Source organism: Hyperoodon ampullatus, assembly GCF_949752795.1.
Source record: "Hyperoodon ampullatus genome assembly, chromosome: 11".
Taxonomy (NCBI): domain Eukaryota; kingdom Metazoa; phylum Chordata; class Mammalia; order Artiodactyla; family Ziphiidae; genus Hyperoodon; species Hyperoodon ampullatus.
The window spans coordinates 21,544,925-21,569,435 of NC_136924.1; positions in this window are offsets into that span (position 1 = coordinate 21,544,925).

The following is a 24,511-nucleotide window of genomic DNA, read 5'->3' on the forward strand; positions in this document are numbered from 1 at the left end:
TTAGAGCAACAGAAACTTATTCTCTCACAGCTCTGAGGGCCAGAAGTCTGAAATCAAGGTGTGGACAGGGCTGCATCCCTTCCAAGGGCTCTAGGGGAGAATCTGCTCCTTACCTCTTCCAGCTTCTGGTGGCTGTTGACATTCTTTGACTTGTGGCCACATCATATCTGCCTGTGTCTTCCTATCTCCTCCTCCGTATCTGTCTTCTCCTCTGTGTGTCTCTTATAATGACACTTGTCACTGGATTTAGGGTCTACCCAGGTAATCCGGGATGGTATCCTCACCTCAAGATCCTTAACTTAAAATTACATCTGCAGAGATCCTTTTTGCAAATTAGGTAACAATTACAGGTTCTGGCCATTAGGACATGAACGTATCTTTTGGGGGTTACCACTCAGCTCACTACAGAGGGAAAGTGCACTTTGGTCAATATTTGAATATGATACTTCACCGGAAAAGACCTGGCCTGTGTCTGCTATAGACTGAACGTTTGTGTCCCCAACACCCCACACCCAAATTCATATGTTGACTTTCTAATCCCTGGTATGATGGTATTTGGAGATGGGGCATTTGGGAGGTAGATAGTCATGAAAATGGAGCTCTCCTGGTGGGATTTATGCCCTTATAAGACAAGAGACAGGAATGTACATGTTCTCTTTCTCTCTCTCTCTCTCGCTCTAGCTTTCTCTCTCTCTCTCTCTCTCTCTCTCAGCCACGTGAGGATATGCAATGACAAGACAGCTGTCTGCAAACCAGGAAGTGGCCCCCTCACCAGTGGCACTCACGAGAAGTGCCAGCCCCTTGATCTTAGACAGCCCGGCCTCCAGAACAGTGAGAGATCATTGTGTTCTAAGCCCCACTAAGTATGGTTCTGTTGCAACAGCCTGCGCTGACACAGCCTAGCTAACACGAAGTGGGAAAGAAGCGTTCATTCTGTGGATGACGCTGAGCGTAGGTGCTGAGGGAAGCGGGTGGAGTGCGGAGCAAGGAGGCCGGGATTCAGAGTTGAGGTTATGTGTCGTTGTTGCTGTGAAAAAAAGTGTTTTTGAGTTGGGAATAGAAGTATATGGCACTATTCTGGGAAAATAACCCCAAATATGCAATGCAAAAATTTATTAAGAAAGGGACACCTACATGTATGATTTGGGGCATTTGCCTGGCTTCTCAGATTCCCAAAACCCTCTTCTCTAAAATGAATGAATTAAACTGGATTATCCTAAGCTCCTTTCCACTTTTACTTTTATTTTCTTCTGTAAGAACTTTATAGCAGGTGTCCATCTCCCCCAGCCCCTATTCCTTGCTTCGTGCATTGCTAAGTGCTTGTAGTTTGCTCAGGTCGTCACAGGATGGCTAGCTGGCATGCGGGGAAGCTAAACTCCAGAGTAGCCTGTTTCTCTTCCAGTGGATAGGTCTCCAGAGAACTCCAGAATGGAGGCTGTGTCCTTAAGTAAATTAAATATTTTATTGGCAAAATATAACTTGATAATGTATGTATACATTATCATTATAACAGCAAGAAAGAAGATCAAATTTGGAACACCAACAAAAGAGCAGATGATGTAAGTTTGCACGTGAAGCACATTGCACAGTCCCAGGGAATTGTTACGTGTCGGTCATTGCTTGTTGAATTTGAATGCAAAGGTCTGGGAGAATCAATCCCTGCAGAGTCTCTAGTTTTGAAGGAACCTCTGGAGCCCCAGCTTGTCACGGGCTTGCCCACTTTTCCTTCCACTTCAGAGTTGGAAACCAGGGGTTGCACTCACCCCAGGGTTCCAATGGCAGCTTCAGCCTCAGGAACTCCAGCCTTGTTATGCTGTGGCTCGGTTCCCTTCCCTTCAGGGTCTGGAGCCCCTGGCGTTGTATTCACTCCAGGACGCCAGGATTCAAATGGCCCTGCAGCCACTAGCAGCTTTGCTTCTAAATGGCCTCAAGCAGTTTTGGCGCTTTGAGCCTCCGAAGCCTGAGAAACCCCTGTGCTGCTGCCTGCTCCCTCCAGGCACCAAATCTGCAATTAGATGCTTATTGGAGCACCTAGCAAACACCCTTCTGTGGGACTACCTTACAGTCTGTCAAAACCACCTCTCTCCCTGCCACGCTTCAACTTTTCCTTCTTCCAAGATAGAAGAGAGAAAAAAGAGACTCAAGTAGAGCCAACCCTTATGTGCTAATCTACAAGACCTGGCCCAGCTCTGGGGTCCGCTACACCCAGGCAGCTCAGAGGCTGCCTCAGTGACTGTGGCAGCCTGACATTCACGGGGCTACACCCAGGCAGCTCAGAGGCTGCCTCAGTGACTGTGGCAGCCTGACATTCACGGGGCTCCCAGCCTCTGTTAATATGTAATAGGGATTCTGCATTTTACAGTTTCTCCTCCTCAGGCTTGTCACTTTAAGCACAACGTCGATCTACCTTCTTTAACTGATTAAACCTATTGTCGTTCGTATTTTTTAAGAAGCTAACATTTTAGACACAGTAAGTCTCCAATAAATATTTAGTAAATGAATAAAGGGTTTGAAATGCCTTGTGTCTGTAGGAACACAAGATAGTTTTAGACAAACTCAGGAGAATGGATTCCTCTAGAGAATGAGACAAAGATTCAAGAAAACCTACAGGAGATTGGGACACTTCATCTCATCCTCCAGGGACATTGCCTTTCATGTCAATGCTTGCATACATTTTTGTGTGGCTTCTACCCCACTCCAGAAACTTCCCCTGAACCTGGCTAAATTCCTCTGCTCTCAGTACTCACTGATCCTAGATATGTTTCTATCATAAAACATGGGATTTTATATTAGATCTGGCTGCGACTTTGCCTGCCTCCCTCCCTAAATTGTAGGCTCCTTTGGTTCTAGACTTCCTCATTCTTATTTTCCCAGTGCCCACCATCATTGTTGTTCCCAGTGCCCACCATCTTCTCGATTTAGATTTTATTTCTCCCTCCTCTCCCCGCACAGGGCACGCCTACTGTTATTCTTCAGCTTCTACAGTGGGCCTTTGCACTGCTGTTCAGCTGTATACTTGCAGTTTGCTGTGGAGAATGGATATCAGTGTGGGGCTTGGGATGGAAAATGAGATCAAGTGACCTGTCTGTTTAAGAAAGAGTTAAGTCTCCAGCATTAGCTATAAATGTCCAGCAAGGGAAGGACTCCTAGAGCTCACAAGCTTCCTTTTATGAGGATTTCTCCTGATAAAAGCAGCAGGAAAATTTTCCCCCCAAAGAGCAACATTCACCCTCCAAAACACAAGCATTTTCTGGAGTGTGATACTCATTTGCTTGTTTAGTTGATAGATACTTACGGTGCTTACTGTGTGCCAGGACATTTCAGATCTGATGGGCTACAAACCAGTGGGTCCTTTAGAAATAGGCAACCAGTTGAATTGATATCTGCATGACAGGAGAATATTACAAAAGGAGCTTAAATCCCCACCTTGGGCAATCTTAACGTTTTTCCATTTTAAAATGGCTTTTTGGTGTTGAGAACGAAAACCAAAGTGCTATGACTTCTTCAACAACAGATATCCCACCTTCTCTAAAGAGATTCTTTTTTCGTAGTCCCAAAGGATGATTTTATTTATTTTTTTAATCAGTAAGGTAGATTTTATGCATATATAAAACTTTCACACCCTGATTATAGGAAATACACCTTCTCAAGCACACACAGATCATTAGCAAAAATGGATCATATATAACCAAAGGATGATTTTAAATGTTTCAATTACAAACTAGCTTTTTATGGGTTTCATCATAATTTTCCCATTCTTGCTGTTAAGCTGTAGTTTTCAAAAAACAGACTCTTCCACACCCACCCCACTCGCTTTTAAATACTTAAGTTTCTGGGTTTCGGTAAAACTGCTCAACTCTTTCAAATACCCCATTTCATATTCATCTTAAGTTTCTTGTATTTTATCTTTTATGTGACTTTTAATTTTTACAATTTTGTTGCGGGAAGATTTACTGCCAGGTGAAAGTGATGTTGTTTTGTGGAGGCTCTATTGTGGTTTTGTTTTTCATTGTAATTGATTTCCAAAACTTTCTACTGCCATATTTATGAACAAGTGGTTTTCTTTTTTTTTTTTTTTTTTTTTTTTATGGTATGCGGGCCTCTCACTGTTGTGGCCTCTTCCGTTGCGGAGCACAGGCTCCGGACGCGCAGGTTCCGCGGCCATGGCTCACGGGCCCAGCCGCTCCGCGGCATGTGGGATCTGCCCGGACCGGGGCACGAACCCGTGTCCCCTGCATTGGCAGGTGGACTCTCAACCACTGCGCCACCAGGGAAGCCCAAGCGGTTTTCTTTTTAAAGATATTAGAACTCTGGTAAACAGGTAAGGAGGTTTGAGTCTGAGCCTTCATTCTGCCACTTTCTAGCAAGACAGAATAGCACATCACAGAGGTCCATGTGGGCCACCTGGGAGTCAGACAGACCTAAATTGGAACCCCCATTCTGCCCTCTCTCCTTTTCCCCACCTTTCTGCCCTATAATCCTCTTTAGCTCCTAGCAGTGATTCTCACTGACAAAAACTTCATTTATAGGATCCACTGATCTACCTTTTTTAAAAGGCAGTTGGAGTTGGTATAGCCAGAAAACCAGACCATTGCTTTGGTTTCATTCTGATGACCAGCTGGCTGATGTTGGACCAATCCATTAACTCATTTTTAAGAGGGACTGGGCTAGATAATCTCTAAAGACGTCTCTGGCTCTAAAATTTAATATTCTATACAGTTTTTGGAAAAAAATGTATTAGAGGTTTGAATATACCTTATATAGTCACGGAAGGGTCAAACTCAGTCTCCTTAGAGGCAGTGTTGTATCCTCTTTATTCCTTACTCTCCTTGACTCTTTAGGAGACTTTCCAATTCAGTCTTTTATTTGTTTATTCATTCGACAAACATTTACTCAATACACACTAGGTGGCGGTCTCTGTAGCAGACACTGGGCTTAAAGATAAATAAAATACAGTCTCTACTGCTGAGACGTCTATGGGAAGAGTGCCAGGTAAACACGGTACCATAACAACACATGCAGCGATGTGGAAAGAGGTGAGTGGGAATCTCTGGAACACGTCCTTATCTCATGGGAGGATGGGCATTTATAAACAAGGAAAGAGAGAGATGTTTTTGTGCCCCCGCATTGCCCCACCTCCTACCTGCACACACCTTCAACAAAGCGTGAAGGCCCACTATGTGCCAAGCACTTTGACTTTGCAAATTATTGTAAATGAGAGTGGTATAGTCCATTTTATCAAGTAGTTTATACCCTATAAAGAGAGGTAAGAGCGGTTGATAAATGTCTGCGCTGTTACGTAAAATGAGATATATACCATAAGTAAGGTCTAAAAACATCGCTAAAGGGATTCCTAAGAAGGAGAGAGCACTGCCAGTAGAGCGTCAGGAAAGGCTTGATGGAGAGGTTGACATTTCAGACAGACTTTCAGAGTGGCTTAGCAATTCCAGCTAAATATTGGGTGTCTCGTAACTACTGACTTTCAAGGTGAAATTTGCAGCCTCGAGTAAAATCGCATCATATGTCTCTTTTGGAAATGATCCCTTTCTTTTTCTACTTAAATGTGTTTAAAATATCTGATGGAAGTTAGCAGTTCTGGGCAGTGGAAGCCTTTTTAATGGACTCCCCGGTTTGCCTGCACACTTTACTCTCACCAGCCGCTTTGTGTGCTTACCAAGAAACGGTTGTATTTGTTCCCAAACCAGATGTAATTTAATTAAATATTATATAAAGCTGATGAAATATGAGAGAGAGAGGGAAGACAGGAGTTGTTATTTGTATAAAAGTTAAATTGCTTTAGAAAGGCTAAATAAAGTTGAGTCATAAACAAAAATTGCTGTTAAATTGGGAGCAGATGAAAAAAAGGTAAAAGCTTTGGGGAAGAGTAATAAAAGAAACTCCACTCAGAAGACCCACACTTAAAGAAAAAAACTTTGACTTTCCATACAAATTTAGTTAAAATAAACCTTGGAGTGAAATATGTATCATTTTTATGATCCCCTGCATATACTGACTTTTTCAATTGAATGTTTCAAATTGTTATGTAATAAGGTCTCTATACTAACTACTCTCTCTATGAGCCCTTTTGTATTTACTGCAGACTTTATCAGAGCCTTTAGAGTAACACTGCAGGAGTTCTGTGGTTTGAATGATTTTCTAGTATGTGCACGTATCATTAAGCTTAAACTCCAGCTCTCACAAAGCCAAAACAGCCATGAGGCCAACACTATGAATTCTGATAAAAGAGAAAGAGAAAAAGAGAGACTCTGAGTCTTCCATCCCAAATATTTTCTTCTCATTCTACATTTTCTCCATGGGTAAACCCTGCCACCTCTTCTTTTGTCCTACATCTAACTGCCAAATCTATATATTCTGCCTCAACTTCTCCACATCTTTTTTTACTGACAATTGTACATCTTTCATCTAGTTTCATAAAGCCTTTGGCTGTTAAATGACACTTTTAAACTGTATTATAATTGTTATCTAACCATGTTTTGGGGGTATATTAATGTCCCTTTCCACCTCCCAAAACAGAATTTCCAAATATCAACCTAGCCAATGAGCATGCATTACATGTATTAAACGTACATTTGGGGAAGTGTACAAGAAAAGCCAAAACAAAACATCTAACAAACACTAAGGTTTCACGTAGAGCTGGAAGTTTTTTGAAAAAAGACAGTAAGGCACAGTTGTCATTCTCCTATCATTTGAGATTTAAATTTATTATCACTACAACCCTTGATAGGTGCTAGTGTTTACTGATACCAGTGTTTTTCTATTTTAGGTGTGGGATTTTTTTCTAGTTAGCAGCCTATAAATGATGCCCATTAATTTTCTTACTAGATTCAAGTACGCAGCATATAAGTTCAAAAATATATTTTCCATACAGAACTTTGTAAAATCACTATCAAAATATATCTGACAAGGAAAAGCTCATATGGGTTTTTTATTCCCCCCCAAAATTCTTTGTTAAGTTAGCATTCATCTTAACTTGCAAGACATATGTGTCAGCAAATATGGTGCCCATCCCTCCTCTGGGATGCAGGGTCTTTGAGTTCAGGCCTGTGTCTAATCCATCTTTGTATCCCCCCCGACCCCAGTGCAGAACGTGAAAATGCTCAATAAATGTTGATCAAAATAGACTGGGCATCCTCTCTAATGATGGTTATTTTATTTAGCCAGGAAACCCACAGGGATGTTCTATTTTAGATAATGGCCTATCCCAATAAGACTAGCTAGAATTCTAAACATCTAATAACATACCTAGTATCCTCAGATTTAAGAAAGGACAAAGACTTACTATATTTAAAAATTTAATATGACTGACTTTAAAACCAAGTCCAGGCTCAATCAAGCCAGTGAAGAAAAATACAGTCATTTGTTCTAAGCGAGGCAGCATACATTTGGGATTGAAATCCTGGCTCTTTCATTTATTTGCCACATGGATACGTGCTACTTGCTTCCTGGGTCACTTAATTTTTTATCTCTCAATTCCTCACTGATAAATTGGGAATGATAATAATGGGATCTAGGTTATAGGCTGTTATAAAGACTGTTATGAAGATATAGTTAAATATATGTATTTTATATATACACCCATATTTATCTTTTTTTATTGAAGTATAATTGATTTACATATTGTGTTAGTTTCAAGGTGTACAGCAAAGTACAGTGTTTTATATATATATATTTTTATATTTATATATAAATATATTATATATATTATGTATGTATATTTATATATATATTATGTATGTAAATTCTTTGTCAGATTCTTTTCCCTTATAGGTTATTACACAATATTGACTATAGTGCTTTACAGTAGGTCCTTGTTGGTTATCTGCTCTATATATAGCAGTGTGCAGTGTGCACACGTTAATCCCAGTCTCCTAATTTCTCCCTCCCCCCATTTTCCCCTTTGGTAACCATAAGTTTGTTTCCTATGTCTGTGGGTCTATTTCTGTTCTGTATGTAAATTCATTTGTATCATTTTTTTAGATTCCACATAAGAGCAATATCATATGATATTCGTCTTTCTCTGTCTGGCTTACTTCACTTAGCATGATGATCTCTAGGTCCATACATGTTGATGCAAATGGCATTATTTCATTCCTTTTTATGGCTGAATAATATTTCATTGTGTGTGTGTGTGTGTGTGTGTATATACATATATATATATGTATATATACACACCCCATCTTCTTTATCAGTTCATCTGTCAATGGACATTTAGGTTGCTTCCATGTCTTGTCTATTGTAAGTAGTGCTGCAATGAACATTGGGGTGCAGGTATCTTTTCGAATTATGGTTTTCTCCAGATATATGTCCAGCAGTGGGATTGCACAATCATATGGTAGCTCTATTTTTAGTTTTTTAAGGAACTCGCATACTGTTCTCCATAGTGGCTGTACCAATTTACATTCCCACCAACAGTGTAGGAGGGTTCCTTTTTCCCCACACCCTCTCCAGAATTTATTATTTATAGGCTTTTTGATGATGGCCATTCTGACCGGTGTGAGGTGATACCTCATTGTAGTTTTGATTTGCATTTTTCTAATAATTAGCGATGTTGAGCATCTTTTTAAAAAAAACAATAAATTCATTCATTCATTCATTTATTCATTTTTGGCCACGTTGGGTGTTCGTTGCTGCACACAGGCTTTCTCTACTTGTGGCAAGTGGGGGCTACTCTTCGTTGCGGTGTGTGGGCTTCTCATTACAGTGGCTTCTCTTGTTGCGGAGCACAGGCTCTAGGTGTGCAGGCTTCAGTAGTTGCGGCATGCCGGCTCAGTAGTCATGGCTCACGGGCTCTAGAGCGCAAGCTTAGTAGTTGTGGCACATGGGCTGAGTTGCTCCACGGCATGTGGGATCTTCCCAGACCAGGGCTGAAACCCGTGTCTCCTGCATTGGCAGGCAGATTCTTAACTACTGCGCCACCAGGGAAGCCAGATGTTGAGCATCTTTTCATGTGCCTGTTGGCCATCTGTATGTCTTCTTTGGAGAAATGTCTATTTAGATCTTCTGCCCATTTTTTGATTGGGTTGTTTGTATATTTTGGAGATTAATCCCATGTCAGTCACAGTGTTTACAAACATTTTTCTCCCATTCTGTAGATTGTCTTTTTGTTTTGTTTATGATTTCCTTTGCTGTGCAAACACTTTTAAGTTTACTTAGGTCTCATTTGTTTATTTTTGTTTTTACTTCCTTTACTCTAGGAGATGGATCCAAAAAGATCTTGCTGCGATTTATGTCAAAGAGTGTTCTGCCTATGTTTTCCTGTAGGAGTTTTATAGTATTCGGTCTTGCATTTAGGTCTTTAATCCATTTTGAGTTTATTTTTGTGTATGGTGTTAGAGAATGTTCTAGTTTCATTCTTTTACATGTGGCTGTCCAGTTTTCCCAACACCACTTACTGAAGAGACTGTCTTTTCTCCACTGTATATTCTTGCTTCCTTTGTCATAGATTAATTGACCATAGGTGCATGGGTTTATTTCTGGGCTTTCTATCCTGTTCCATTTATCTATTTCTGTTTTTGTGCCAGTACCATACTGACTTGATTACTGTAGCTTTGTAGTATAGTCTGAAGTCAGGGAGCCTGATTTCTCCAGCTCTGTTTTTCTTTCTCAAGATTGCTTTGGCTATTTAGGGTCTTTGTGTTTCCATACAAATTAAAAAATTTTTTTGTTCTAATACCTTTATGTTATTTAGAACAGTGCCTAACATATATAAATGTTTGGCACTATCTACATGTTTACTGTTATTGTTAGATGTGAAGTGATTCTCACCAGCAATTTAACACTTTAGTAAAAGCCCTCTTCTCATCTCATGTGACATAGCAGGGCCCAGAGATATCACACGGCTTACCTAATTAGTAGATATACTCATAGTGAACAAGGTGTTAGATGCCTTGAGATTTTTATCTTACTAAATTCAACCATTAATTTCATAAGACAAGAGTGACCCCCTACTATATAAAAGGTCCTATGCCACATATGAAGCCAACACAGATCCTTGATGGGCTGAGAGAGGGATTCATTACAGATATTCATTACAGGTTAGAGATTCATTAAAAAGTTAGTTTGAAAGCAACTTAAAGTGCATAGGAAGCAACTTTTATTACATTTTTGCTTTGTATAGCTTACTAATTCCTACACAGAACAATCTAGTCTGGATTAGCATTTGAAATAATATCATAATAGTTTTATTTAGTTTGCTTTTTAAAATTTATTTCTTGTGTTTATCTCTAACTTTGAAGTGATTAATATTTTCTGAGGAAACCATATTTGTAAGCTGCAGTCAATCCAGTGATTCCCCAGACGACTGCAGGTCAGAATCTCCTGGGGGGAAGTTTTTAAAGACATGAGAAAATTAAGTTGTAACTCCAACCTATTTAGACCTATGGAATCAGTATGTTTGTAGGCAGGGCTCAGAATATTTACTTTTACACTCTAGCTCCACTCCCAACCTCCGTGATTTGCAGCCGATTACGAGCACTGTTGTGCAGCTCACCACCATCTGGTGGAAGTTAACTGAAATGCAGGCCCAAGATCTTGGGTAAGTAACTTTTTGAACAATATAACTGGCCACTTTGACCAGGCTTCAGAGATATAGAAGCCACAGAGTGACACTATTCTATAACATTTTGCTGTCTAACAAATATAGGGGAAGTAGTTAAATCAGGGAGCTATTGTAGATTTGTGGATGTTCTGAGTATTTAATTTATTCATAGTGGTTCAGTTTCTCACTAATATTAGCAAAAAAATGAAGTCAGTGAGAGCACATGGATACAAGCATCTGTCTCAGATTTGAGGTGATTTTCTGTCACAATCCATCCCCACTTCTCTCTCTGCCTTGCACTTTGAATTGTCTTTGATCATGGTAATACTTTTAAACTGCAATTGGTTATAGAGCACATTGTCTTTTGCAGAGACTCATTGGCAAGAAGGTTAATGATTTTGGAAGTAATATTTTTCTTGGCTGAAGAGCGTTTTGGTTTCCTCAGCATTACTCTCCCTGGCTGCCTTTTTTCGTTTGTCTAGCAGTCCCACATCCTTGATTTTCTTGCCCTAGAATCAGATTCTTGACTGTTCAACTGCCATTTGCCTGATCCTTTCCATTACTACTTTTTTCCTGCTTCCTCTAAGTGGGCCAGTTTCCAATTTGCGTATTGAAATTTTTTCTTTCACCCTTCTTCCCATCTCAATTTGCTCCTCCTGAGTTTTCTTGTTTAATACCTTCCTGCAGGAGCCCAAAGGCAAAACAAACAATCTGTTTATTACTTAGAGAAAGGTTATTAACCCGAATTTCTCTAAGGGTCAAATGAGTGCAGTAATGAGTCAAGCATGCAGGTCGGGGGCTGGGGTGAAGGGCCAATAACAATTTTTCCAGTGGATGTTGTCTTGCTACAGTATGGGCTCAGGGTGCCAGGCCACCCAGGGTTTTACAGAAGACAGTAACCCAGAATTTTGAGTAGAATATCCTGATTTTTAAATGTTGGTGTCTTATTTAGTTATTTTTAAAACCTTGTGAAAGGAGAAAAATAGAGTCAGGGGTAGAAGATGGCCCACAATATCTTTGTGCAAACTTTCATAGGAATGATGCTGTGCTTCCTGTTCTTATCTCCCCCTTTGCCCCCATAGGTTCTCATTGTTGCTTAAGTTCAGGTCACCTGCTATAAGGAGGCCCACCAAGATTATAAGTGTTCAGGTCTTCCCTGGGTATTATGTGTCTCCCCAAAATTCATATGTTGAAACCCTAACCCCCAATGTGATGATATTAGGAGGTAGGGCCATTGGGAAGTAACTAGGTTTACATGAGGTCATAAGGGCGGAGTCTCAGGATGGGACTAGTGTCCTTATAAGAAGAGACTAGAACTCTCTCCACCATGTGAGGATGCAGCAAGAAGGTAGCCATTTGCAAACCAGGAGGAGAGTCCTTACCCAATGCTGAACTGTTGGCACCTTGATCTTAGACTTTCCAATGTCTGCAGTAGCAGCGCTGTCTGTGACTCAGTGAGTAGGTTTTTATAATTCCAAGCTTCAAATTAGGAAGTCCTTGTTGCTGCCCACCTAAGCTGTGTTTTCCACAGGCCAATAAAGCTGACACTTTGGTCTCCATCTGCCTGATGTCTCCATCTCTTCTGTCTATCTCTTAATTGGTTCAAAACTCTAGCAGTGAATGGAGTATAATTTCTAATCTCAGACATCAACTTTAGATTCTTTGAAATTAAATGCACTGTAACTTCAGACTTGTTCACGAATCATCTGTCTTGCTGTGCTTCCCTAGGGATATACGGAGGATTCTGGTCCTATCCTTTCTATGTGTCCCAAGGATGGGCCCAATTCATCTTACAAAGTGGAATGCTAGGGACTGTTTTGTTTTGCTATCAGGGCTTACAATCAGTGTTTGTATTTAAACTATCCTTCCAAGATCTTCTCTGTTTGGGCATCATACTTGGGTTTGTATTCTCTTATTGTCTCATGATTGTTAGTTCTCTTGTTATTTTCTTCCTCCCAGTAAGTTCATCAACTTGAGTTACCAGACTTTATCTCTTCTGATGTTAGATCAGAAAGTAGGACCAATGCTTTTCTTCTTCTCATCAAATGTCATCAAACATCATCACAGATTTGTATCAGAAACATTTGTTTTCTTCTAAATCTTTTCATCATGCCCATATTCAGAGAGGTGGAAGGAGAGAAGGGAGGCCAATGTATAGTGTAGCTCAGATCCTAATTATATTAATCAAAGCCAAGTTCCATTCAGTTGAATTCATTAGGAACTATGAAGATCATCACCAGGGCTTCTACAATGAAGAGAAAAAAATGCAGCACTCTATGAAGAAGACCAAAAGCTTGGAACTATAGAGAAAAAATAATATTTTTCTTATGTTGTTGGGATTTACCAAGGCTCAGCATGTGGCATTCATCACTGTCCACTCACCAAATATTAGGATAGAAGATTTCACTGTTAGATCTATAATTCTGACCCAGCCAACACCTTTCATTATAACCTATGGAATCCTTATTCATTTAGGGATAAATTCTACCATCACCTTTGCCTCAGATGCTTCTTCCATCCTCCCCTAACTGAAATGTATTTTCCTGTGACAATATCATTTCCTTAGAAGCCACCTTCTTTGAAGGGTACACGTTAGTCTATCTTGAGTCTGTTATTTAGGAAGAGGGATCAGCCAACTATTATTCCCACTGATACTCCCACATCTTTGTTTTACCACCATCACTCAGCAAAACTCTTCCTCTTGAAAATGGATACAGTCTTTTGGAGAGGTACCGTACCGTGGGAACACACTAGTCTTATCCAGAGACTTCAGTACCTAAGTTTCTTCTTTACCCTACCCCACATAGAGGCCTTCTTCTTTGCAGCATCTATGTTGATGGCCTCTAGCATCCTGGATGTGCTTGTTTTCAACTCCGATGATCTGGCTTAGTTTGGGCCATTGTTCTATCTACTATCACTCCCTCTCTCTTTCTAATCGCCCAGACTATTTCTCAGCTCCATTAAGGTGTTTTTTTTGTTTTTTGTTTTTGATTCATCCAAACAGTTGTCATCTTCCTTCACTGAACACCTATAGTGCTTTGCATCTCTCTTCTTTCTGTTTCTTACTGTGTGTCTGGCTCATGTCAGAGTCATTTATTTTCCTCTGTCCCCAGTACCTTATCAGAAGCAGAATGGAGTAGAAGGCAAACGTGTAGCAGAGTCAGACTGGTTTGAGTTTAAATGCCAAAAACTCTAGTTACTGGCTTCGTGATCTTTGGTGACCTACTGGCTTTGTGATCGTTGGTAACTTATTCAAACTTTTTAAACCATAGTGATTTTGGTCTTTTCAGAAAATTGGGGGCAATAATACCTACAGTTATAGATTGGTTCTGAGGATTAAATGGAAAAATACATGTAAAGTATCTAACAGTTTTTGTTAGATGGTAGTCAGAAACTACAGGGAAGTTATTACTAGAAACTGCAAGAAAGAGTCTATTACTGATCCTCACCCCCATGCTTAGCATCTTGCCCAGCGAATGTGATGGTTAGTATTTATTGGATAGGTAAGCGAACAAGTGAATAAATGAATGATTTAAAGACTCTTCCTGCTAAAGAATTCTTTTACTTCTTAATAAAAATAAAATCCATTGCTTTAGAAACTAAGAAGGATACAAATTAAGTTATTAGAGTTGACTTCTGTATTAGTTTCCTAGGGCTGCTGAAAGAAAGTACCACAAACTGGGTGGCTTAGACAAGAGAAATTTATTGTCTAATAGCTCTGGAGGCCAGAAGTCTTAGATCAAGGTACTGATCTAAGGTTTGGTTCCTTCTGAGGGCTCTGACGAAAAGATCTTTTCGATACCCTCTCCTAGCTTCTGGTGGTTTGCTGGCAATCCTTGGTGTTTGTTGGCCTGTAGAAGCATCACCTAGTCTCTGCCTTCATCATCATGTGACAGTCTTCCTATGTCTCCACATTGTCTTTCCTCTGTACCTATCTGTCTCTTATGTCTAAATCCCCCCACTTTTTTTAATAAGGATGTAGTCATATTGGGTTAGGGCCCACCCTAATGACCTCATCTTAACTGGATCATCTGCAAAGACCCTATCTCCAAATAAGGTCACATTCACAGATAGTGGGGGATTGGACTTCAACATCCTTTTGGGGAACACAATTCAACCCATCCATCACAGCTTCTAATTTATAGTAACTGTAATGTAGAGAGAGATATGAGACCAAGATAAGAATAATTAATGAACAATACAAAAAAGCATATTTTCAATCATTAAACTGAATGATGTAAACCCCTACGTATTCTAAAACTTAATGAAAATGATGGTTTGCAGGGTCAAGGAAAACTTCGTGGACAAAGGGTCATTTGTTGCTGGGCTCTTTCCTTAAATAAATGTTATTTCTAAATAATCATATTTTCTGTATATTGTTACTGGTTAACATTTTGAAATAGCTTTAGATTGCTCGAGCTAATGAGACAGCTCGAACAATAGGATCAGGCTGTTAATGTGGCATACAGTAAATGTGTGTTGCAAGAAAGAAGTTTCCAGGGAACAAGAATTGCTATGGTAACCTGATATATCATTAAAAATGTAATGAATAAATATCATCAGGGTCTCAGATTCATCGCACAGAAAAAACTTCAAGACTGGGATGACTAAGTAGTTCTCATGCTGATTGCTCGATGTTTTGTATGCTAAATCAGAGTGATTGTCCACTAACAAAAATGTAATAATATACAAATAATCCAGGACTTCATAAGGTGCCTAAAAACTCCTTCAGTATAGCCTTTTGATTTAAATCACTGACATTTTCCTCAAAATATTAATTTTATCTGTAAGAAATAGTCATAATAATAGGCCTGATTATATGCGTTTCAAAAGAAATAATAATTTGCCAACTCTTAAGAGTACAATAGACACTGTAGTATCTTGGTGTTCAGTATGGAATTAGGAAGGAGATCTTTTTCTTAGAGCTCTCTCCTGCTGTTATAGAATCCACCTTTCACACCCCACCTTTTCTTTCTTCTCCCAACTTAACAACTCATTTAATCCCTAAGATATATCTTGCTATTTGTCTATTTCTTTCAACGTATTGCATCTGTCTCTGAAGAAATGAGGCAGATACTCTAGCACTCCAAGTGTTAAACAAAATTCAACTTCTTGGGTAGTAGACATGGAAGGCACAGCTTGGGATGGGTGATAGAAGAAATAATTTCAGTCAAAAGACATACCTGCTCCTACTTCCATCAGTTTTTTCTCCAGTAGCCACTTTCTGGATCTCCTATATGATATCTGTATTTTCCTTCTCAGTTTCTCTATACCCATTTTCCATGAGAGGAATTTGGTGATATCACCAGTGATCTATGTGTCCTTGCCATGCTCCTCCTACCATAGGGCCTTTGCACACGTTGTCCCCTCTCTCTGGAACACTGTTCCCCCATATTTTGCCTAGTTAATTACCCACTTGTCCTTTAGATTTCAGCTTTAGCTTTACTTTCTCAGATAAGTCTTCACCTGACTGGTCAAATTCCCTTCCTGTAGGCTCTCATAGCATGTGTACCTTTTGTTCATACATCATGGTGGCACCTGTATGACAATCTGATTAAAGGAAGAACCATTGTGGCACCTACTATGTATTTTTGCTCACCACTGTGTTTCCAATTCTGATACAGAGTACAGTCCCAATAAATATTTATTGAATAAACTAATGCATAGCTTGTGTTCCCGGACTACAGTTAAGAATTTCTGACTTAGATATATGCTTGCATCCAAGAAGGATTCTGTTTCATGTTTGCACTGGCACAGTGTGTTGGCAATTAGCGCGCTGTGGTCTCACGATCTACAGTGATACCATTAATGACTGTTGAAAACCGAAACTTTCTATTGCTCTCTTATTTGGGGTAGTATGTTTCATAAATCTAACCACACAGTTATAATCTCACTGTCCTTGTTGATGTGTATTGTTCATAATATAATGCACACAGCTGATGTAATGTAGCCAGAAATTTTCTGTGGAGAAGAATGTTAGGCTTTAAAATGGTTTTTGATGTACTGAATGATTACCACTTTGAATGCAGTTGTAAAAAATGGTAATAGATATGCAGAAACACTTTGAAATGTAATTAGTTCTTTAGGATTCTGAGGCCATGTCAGTATATGGCAGGAAAGGATTAATGTCACAGATGCTATGGGCTTAAGAGGTGGGAAGTGATGCTATACTTGCCCTCTTTGGTCTAGTATTTTGGAATCTCAGAGAAATTCAAAAGAAATATAAGAAGTGTTCTCTGTCTTTAAGTAGCTCATAATCTAGTTGGGATATGGTCCATACAAAAACATAAAGCAAATCTGCATTTCTAACAATACGGAAAAACGCACACAGGCACACACACACACATACACATAGAGCATTTTTCTGTAGCCATAATGATAAGGAAAAGACAAAATCATCCCAGTGATCTACAGGGTCCTACACAATCTGGATACCAACCCCTCTTACTTCTCTGACTCCCCTTTCTTCTGCTCTTTTCTCCTTTCACTCCATACTGGTCAACTCATTATTTCTACCTCAGGGCTTTTACATTTGCTGGTCCCTCCCCTGGCATGCTCTTGCCCCAGAGAAGCACATGGCTGGCTTCCTCAAATCCTTCAAGATTTCACTCGGTCACCTTCTCAGTGAGGCCTACTTTGTCCGCTCTGTTTAAAACTGCAACCTCAACCAATACCAATGCTCACAATTCCCCTCCCTTTATTTTTCACCAATGCATTTTACACCATGTAATAATACTATGTTATCCTGGTTTTTTTGCTGCCTTCCCTCTAGAATGTAAGCTCCCTGAGAGCAGAGATTTTTATCTGTTTTCTAACTGCTGGGCCTCCAGGGTATATAGAAAAACACTGGCTACATAGTAGGAGCTCAATAAATATTTGTTGAATGAAAGCACTGCATAGAATAGAAGGGGATAGTACACAGGCTTTAGAGTTAGACTCCATCTCCACCATTTACTTGCTGGGTAATCCCAGGCATAACAGCTAGCCTCTGTGAACCTCACCTGTAAAATGAAGACTGTCCCCCTCATTACTGCCTAGAAGTGTTCTTGTGTGTGTCGCCTCGTCTTTAATTGTAGAAGTGAGACTAGTCATCTCTCCCATTCTTGTACGGGTGGCCCTGTTGATGGCATACAACAGGCGCTCAGTAAGTAACAGCTGTTGTTACTATCAGAAAGCTTTCTGGAGGAGTAGGTTTAAATAGAGACTTGAAAGAGACATTAGCAGAGTCTACAGAAACAAATAAGTTATGTGTGGGGATTGAATGAAATAATGAATATTCAGTCTGAGTACAGAGTGTGCCTGTAGTAGGGGCTGGATACCAGCGGCAGAATGTTTGCTGTTCTTATTGTGCTTAAGGACAGGGCCCGCTCTGTGTGGAAAGAAATGAGAGCGTTGGAGCAGGCTAAGAATCACTGAGCCGTGTGGAGACAGCGAGATGAAGAAGGGGATGTGGAAAACCGAGGCCATCGTAGGAGGTCATGACATGACCAAATACTGGATGGGGGAGAGTCTTTCTTCAGACACGTGTGGATGTTTGGAATTGTGACAATCAAGTCACAAGGGCTGGCAAACGGTGATAGGTAGCCTGCTGGGGTACTGGAAATGTTCTTTACCTCGTTCTGGCTGGTGGTTCCATTGATGAATACATATTTTAATTCATGAAGCTATACATTGATGAATACATATGTTAATTCGTGAAGCAGTACATGTTACAGTATGTTAGTTAAAATTTGTCAAGCTGTGTACTTGACTGTATGGAAGTTACGCTTCAATAAAAAAGTAAAATATGTCCGTGTGTGTGCATATGCGTGTGTGTGTGTGTGTGTGTGTGTATGTGTTTGTGTAGTCCCAAGGAAACTTGCTTTGAAATGATAAGGTGATGATGACATGGATGGCTATGCAAACCCGTAAGAAAGGAGAGATTCAAGCAAGACATTTATCAGTGGTGAGTGGTGTAGAGAAGAACTTGGACTCGAGAGACCAGAAAGATTTTGGTGCCGCTACCTGAGACGCTCATTGGGCCGAGGAGGGAGGTAGGGGAGGGGGAGGTAGGGGAGGCGTTTGGAGGTCATTTACTGTTGAGTCTTCACATGGCGAGCTGTGAAGCAGCGTCAAGTAAGAGAGTTCTCTTTCAAGTTAAAAGAAGAACTGATCGTGCTGCAGCCCCTGGAAATGTCTGCTCTGAGCCCACGATGCGAGCTGTAAAATCTCCTTGTGAAAGTTGGAGGTATTTTTTAACACCACCAAGAAATGTGGGAGAACTCTAGAAATTCTGGCTTTCCAAAGTAAAATTCACAGTACCAACTATCTATAGGGAAACTTTTATGAACATTTTGTGGCTGATTTCCTTGCATGGTATCATAGAATGACAGAACTGAAAGGATTTCAGATGCCATCTGATTCAACAGCCTCATTTTCTAGAAGCGAATCCTCAAGAAGTTATCCATAGTGACATAGTTGGTTCATTTAAAGCTAAAGAGAACTTAAATTTACGTAGTAAATTGCTTCTTGACTCCCTCCCTCCCTTCCTTCCTTTATTTTCCCCTCTTCCGGCCCTCCTTTCTTTTACAAATTAGGAAGGCATGTTTAATAATCCCCTTAACAACAGGATGAATAATTATAATACTTTTTGTATATTAAGAAATTGTATTTATTTTAGTTCACTCTGGTCCATAAATTGTTATTCGGATTGAATTATTTAATATATTGAAATTCATTCCAAGTTCTTTACCTAAATGGAACTGTGAAGTAAAATAGTGTATTTGTTTTCTGTGTAGGCACTTGCTTTAAAATGTGTAATAAGATTGTCTTAGGGTCAATAGCACCTTCACAAAAGAAAAGCAGAAACATTAATATTATAATCCTGGGTAAGCTGTTCAAACAAACACAACAGCACATTTTAATTTCTTTAATTCACACTAAATTGTTAGGAAAATTGCTCATGTTCACAGCATGGGTTCTTACTTCTGGGTTTGTAAAACTAAAACAAAAAGAAATGACATGCAAATATTGAGAGAAAAGTCAACAATTAAAATTTTCAAACAACCTAGTCATCAATTAAACAACCAAGGAAGTGAGTCAGTTTTGAGATGGATCTTAGAACATTTTCAATTAAAAGGAGCACATTCATTTTCATCTTTTAGTTATACCTAAGGTGCATTTGAAATCCTAAATAATTATTTTTGAATTCAGGCCTTATAACTAAAATTTAATAAATCATCATGCACTATATTAAGTCTTACAATACTTTTCCTTTTTATTTCAAGTATCAAAATGTAAAAATGGTTATTATCAACTTTTAGTAAAATAGAATATATTAAGTAAATGAATTGAGATATTTTTCTATCCATGTAAGTGCATCTGGGGAAAGAATTTCAAAATACTTATACCTTGAGCTCATACGGGGTTCTTCCCCTAAGTGAACTTTGCATTGCTTGTTCTATTCCCACAGGTGAATCATTTTTGGCCTCTAGATCAGGAATGAAAAGAAAAACAGGAATGGGGAGATGTGTTTTCTCTTTGATCCATTCTCTGATCATAAAGGAAACTGGGAATATGGAAATGTGTTTTCTCTTTGATGCAGGTTTTGATCAGCATATTTATAAGCAGCACAGGGAGTTCTTGCAGAGATGGGAGAAATCTCCCACCCTGGAGCTTCTGTGGTTCCAATGTATCTGACATGATTATAGAAAATACAGATGAGCTCAGCTTTCATGGTGGGGTTAAATCAGATATTCAACAAGTATTTATCAAGCATCCACAGGGCGGATAACTTTGAACCACATTCCAGGCATAAACCGTAACCTCTCACAACTCAGCTCAATGCATAGGAGATTTAAATATGTTGAAGAGCTTCATACTGGCAAACATTGCCTTGTTTATCCTTAATCCAGAAACTGGCCTTAAATCTGATATCAAGGCGTCATAGCTGTGGTCACATTCACAAAGTTGGAATAGAAATTCGTCCATATCCTGGGAAGCCCACATCTGTGCTATCACCTGGGCCTGGTGTGAGTATTTTATTATCATTTTTGAGTTCTTCAATTCCCAGCATCAAATAGAAATGTCATTCTATTAGTGATCTTGGTTGTACCCCTAGAAACTCAAAGTGTGTCTGTGACATAATAGATTTCTAATTGGATTTAGTGTCTCCACCATCTCTTCCTCCTCCTTTGCCTTCTTTCATTCATTTCTATTGCCCCCTGCCTCCCCAAAACAGGGCTGTAAATGCTTACCCAACTTTGTTGTTATGGTTATTAACTCACACCCAGTCAGGTCAAGAATCCTCCTGGGACCTTGTCGCCATGATGTCTGGGTCTGGGTTGCTTGATTCTGGAACTTCATTCATTCTCTCCTCCTTGCTCACAGAGTGTGAAAATCTAATCAAAGGGCAGCAGGATATGGAGCAGTGGTTCCCACACCTTGATGATGATCTAAATCATCTAGGGATTTTTGTTTAAATAAAAGAGTCCTGGGCTCTGTCTCTGGAAATTCTGGTTTCAGTAGGTCTGAGATGGTTTCTAATGATGGACCAGATTTGGGAAACACTGCTTTCCCGTAAAACCTGCTACTCAGAGTGTGGTCTGCAGACCAGCAGTGTCAGCCTCACCTGGGGGCTTGTTAGAAATGCACAATCTCAGGCCTCACCCGAGATCTACTGCATCAGTCCGAATCAACATTTTACCCAGCTCTCCATGCATCAGCATATGAAAGTTTGAGAAGTTCTTCTGTGAAGAACTCTGAAGCAGAAAAGCTAGATTGTGCTCTCAAAATTGCTAGTGACCTAGGACATGTGCTTTACACTTTTCTACTCTTTTCCTCAAAGGAAAGAGAAAGATTGAGAGAGACAGAGAGAAAGAAAGAGTTGGTTTAAATGATATCTTACTTTACAAGATTCTAAATAGTTTTAAAGGAGTTTTTTTTTGGTTTTTGTTTGTTTAACAATGAAGGTGAATTAGAAAGATAATTAAGAGAAATGAAAATGTCAGGTGTGTGGTATATTCAGTGTGTGTATGTGGGGTGTGTATGGTATGTATGTGTGTGTGTGTGTATTTATGTGCATGATCATGGGAAAGCAATGATTCCATTCCCCACTGTACTTGTTTGCTAGGACTGCTGTAACAAAGTACCAAAGATTGGGTGGCTTAAACAACAGAAATGTATTGCCTCACAGCAGAGTTGGTTCCTTCTGAGGGCTCTGAGGAAAGGGGGCTTCTCTCCTTGCCTCTTCTCCTTGCTGGTGGCAGCATAGCTGCAGTCTTCACATGGTTTTCTCCCTCTGTGCATGTCTGTCTCCAAGTTTCCCCTTTTTATAAAGATACCAGTCATGCTTATCAGGGCCCACCCTAATGTCATCACTTTAACTTGATTACTTCTATAAAGACCCTATCTGCAAAAGAGGTCTCATTCTGAGGTACTGAGGATTAGGATCTCAACATGTGAATTTTGGGGAGACACAATTCAACCCATAACATCCAAAATAGTAGCGGACTACACATGAGAAGAGGGATGTGGGGTCCCTGAATCACCCTCTCTGTCCTCCCCACATCCACCTGGGATTGGATCAGAACTATTGTAGAGAAATAGGCCTCCTGAGGAGGGCTGTTCCCGGGCCGGCCTGGAGGTCATCCTAGCCCAGGCTGATTATGCTGTGCCAGTCAGAAAACACAAATCCTTCCACTGTGCTGACTTTTACTTCCTGACCATAGGTGAATAGAGGAACAAGACAAGTGATCTTTGATGGACTGCTGGCAAGGTTTACTTCCACTAAAAATCAAACCCACCATAATTTCTTTCTAATGGCCCAACTGATCCCTGATCAAGGGCCTACAAATCTACCCAGCCCTCAGTCCTCCCAGCTTCAGGAAAACAAAAATGTCAGTGATTTTCTTTACTGGGCACTCTTCCAGGGTCCCCTGGGTCCTGGTTTTATTATTGCTGTATCTGTGAGGTGTGGTCTGTGCATAATCTGAGAAAGTCAACTACACACTAGAGAACCTTGATTTAAAGCACAATGCCGTGGGCAGACTACCTTACCCAAATAGCAGTGAGCTCAGAGAAAGCAATGAAATGAAGCCTACAGTGAGAAATGGCTGGGATGTGAACACCTTCAGTATTCACAAAACCTGAGGGGACATAGACATATCATGCTACCAGCTAGGAGCAACTTGCACCCCACAAGTATTTCCCTGAGAGCCTACAGAATTACAGTGAGTGACTCAAATAGTGGAATAAAATGTATTCATCTTAAATCTGTCAGTGACACCTGCTTTTGTGAACTTAATCAAGTTCAAGGTGACCTTGACACATTGGAGACGCGAATACATGCAGACAGGGAGAGGTTTCACAGGTGATTCATGTAGGATAATTAAAACTTTGTAAATATAAGCCACTCATGGGATTGATTTTGCAAAAGAATAGCAACTAAGTATCAGAGGCTAGGTGCAGTGGGCAGGTCAAGGTTGAGGGTGACAGTGTCCTAATGTGGATTAATATGCACAAATAGGATGGACAGAGCCTAACAAGAAGTTAAAAAAAGTTTTAAAACTTTTTTGATCATGGCTCATAGTAAAAAATAATTTTACATTGCGACCTAATATATGTACATTACACGTATGTATCTAAGACAAACGTTTAACAAAATAATACTTACCCTTACTATATGTGAAACTCTATTTTCTCTTCTCTTCTATCCCATCCCATCCCTTCCCATCCCATCCCATTCCATCCCAGGCTATCTAATTCTATCCTATCCTACCCCATTCTATATCTCTCCATTCTTTTTAAAAAACTTTAATGTGGGTGTGACTTACTACATTGATTTGATGACCCACCTAATCGGGGCCAACCTGGAAAGGATGGAAGGATTATCACCAGACCAGTGGTTCTCAACAGGGTGCAGGCCGGGCAGTATTTGACAATATTCAGAGATGCTTTAGGTTGTCTCAGTTGGGAGGGTACTACTGGCATCTAGTGGGTAGAGGCCAAGGATGTTGCAAAACATCCTACAATGCACAGGACAGCTCCCACAACAAAGAATTATCCTGCCCAAAATGTCAGTAGTGCTGCTGCTGAGAAACTTGGCTCTATACTTAGCATTCTTCTAAATATTCTTTAGAGCATGATTTTCAGTCTATGAGCTCCTTGGAGCCTTGGAGCTCTGTCAGAGTGGTTCAGGGGGAGAGTGATGGGACCCTGGGACTTCTACCCTCTCCCGCACCAGTCAGAGCAGGCTAGACTTTTGTTTGTAGGATGACCAACTCATGCCAGTTTGCTTGGGACGTTCTTGGTTTTAGCACTGTGAGCCCCACATCCCAGGAACTCCCTGAGAACCCAGGAAACCAGGTCAGTTGATGACCCTATAGTATACTAGACAAGAAGAATTGTTCTTGAGAAGGGGTTCTGCTTCAAATAAGAGGGAAAGCCTGTTAAAACCTACTACTTTCAGAAACATAAATCTTATAGTGGAAGGGTATTGAGGAGAACTTGGAGGAGACCTGTAAGGGATCATTTTTAAATGTTACTAAATGGTTTGGGGAAGAGTCTCGTGAAGAAATGTTAAAGAACTAGGTTTTTCTCCCTAGACCGAGAACCCTGGGGAGAGAAAGATCTTAATCACCATCTTCATGGGAAGGAAGCCACCACATTATTTGAATGGATTTATGCAGCTGTTCTCTGCTCTTATTTTTGACAGGTTAAGAGGGGTTCATCCTGCAATATCAGGAAGACTTTCTTGCCTTTAAGAAAATGTTTGGAATGTCTTATTATGGATTTTTTTCTGAGGAAAGAAAAAGATAAAAATTTACCTTTTAAAAAATTAAATTATTTGAATTGGGTATTTTCTATAGTCAGGGGACTTTTGGCCATAGCCACTTGAGCTTCCTTCAGTCTGTGATTCTGTAAATGGCTTGAACCTTTATCTGGCGAGGGCCCTGGACTAGGTTCACTCTGGAA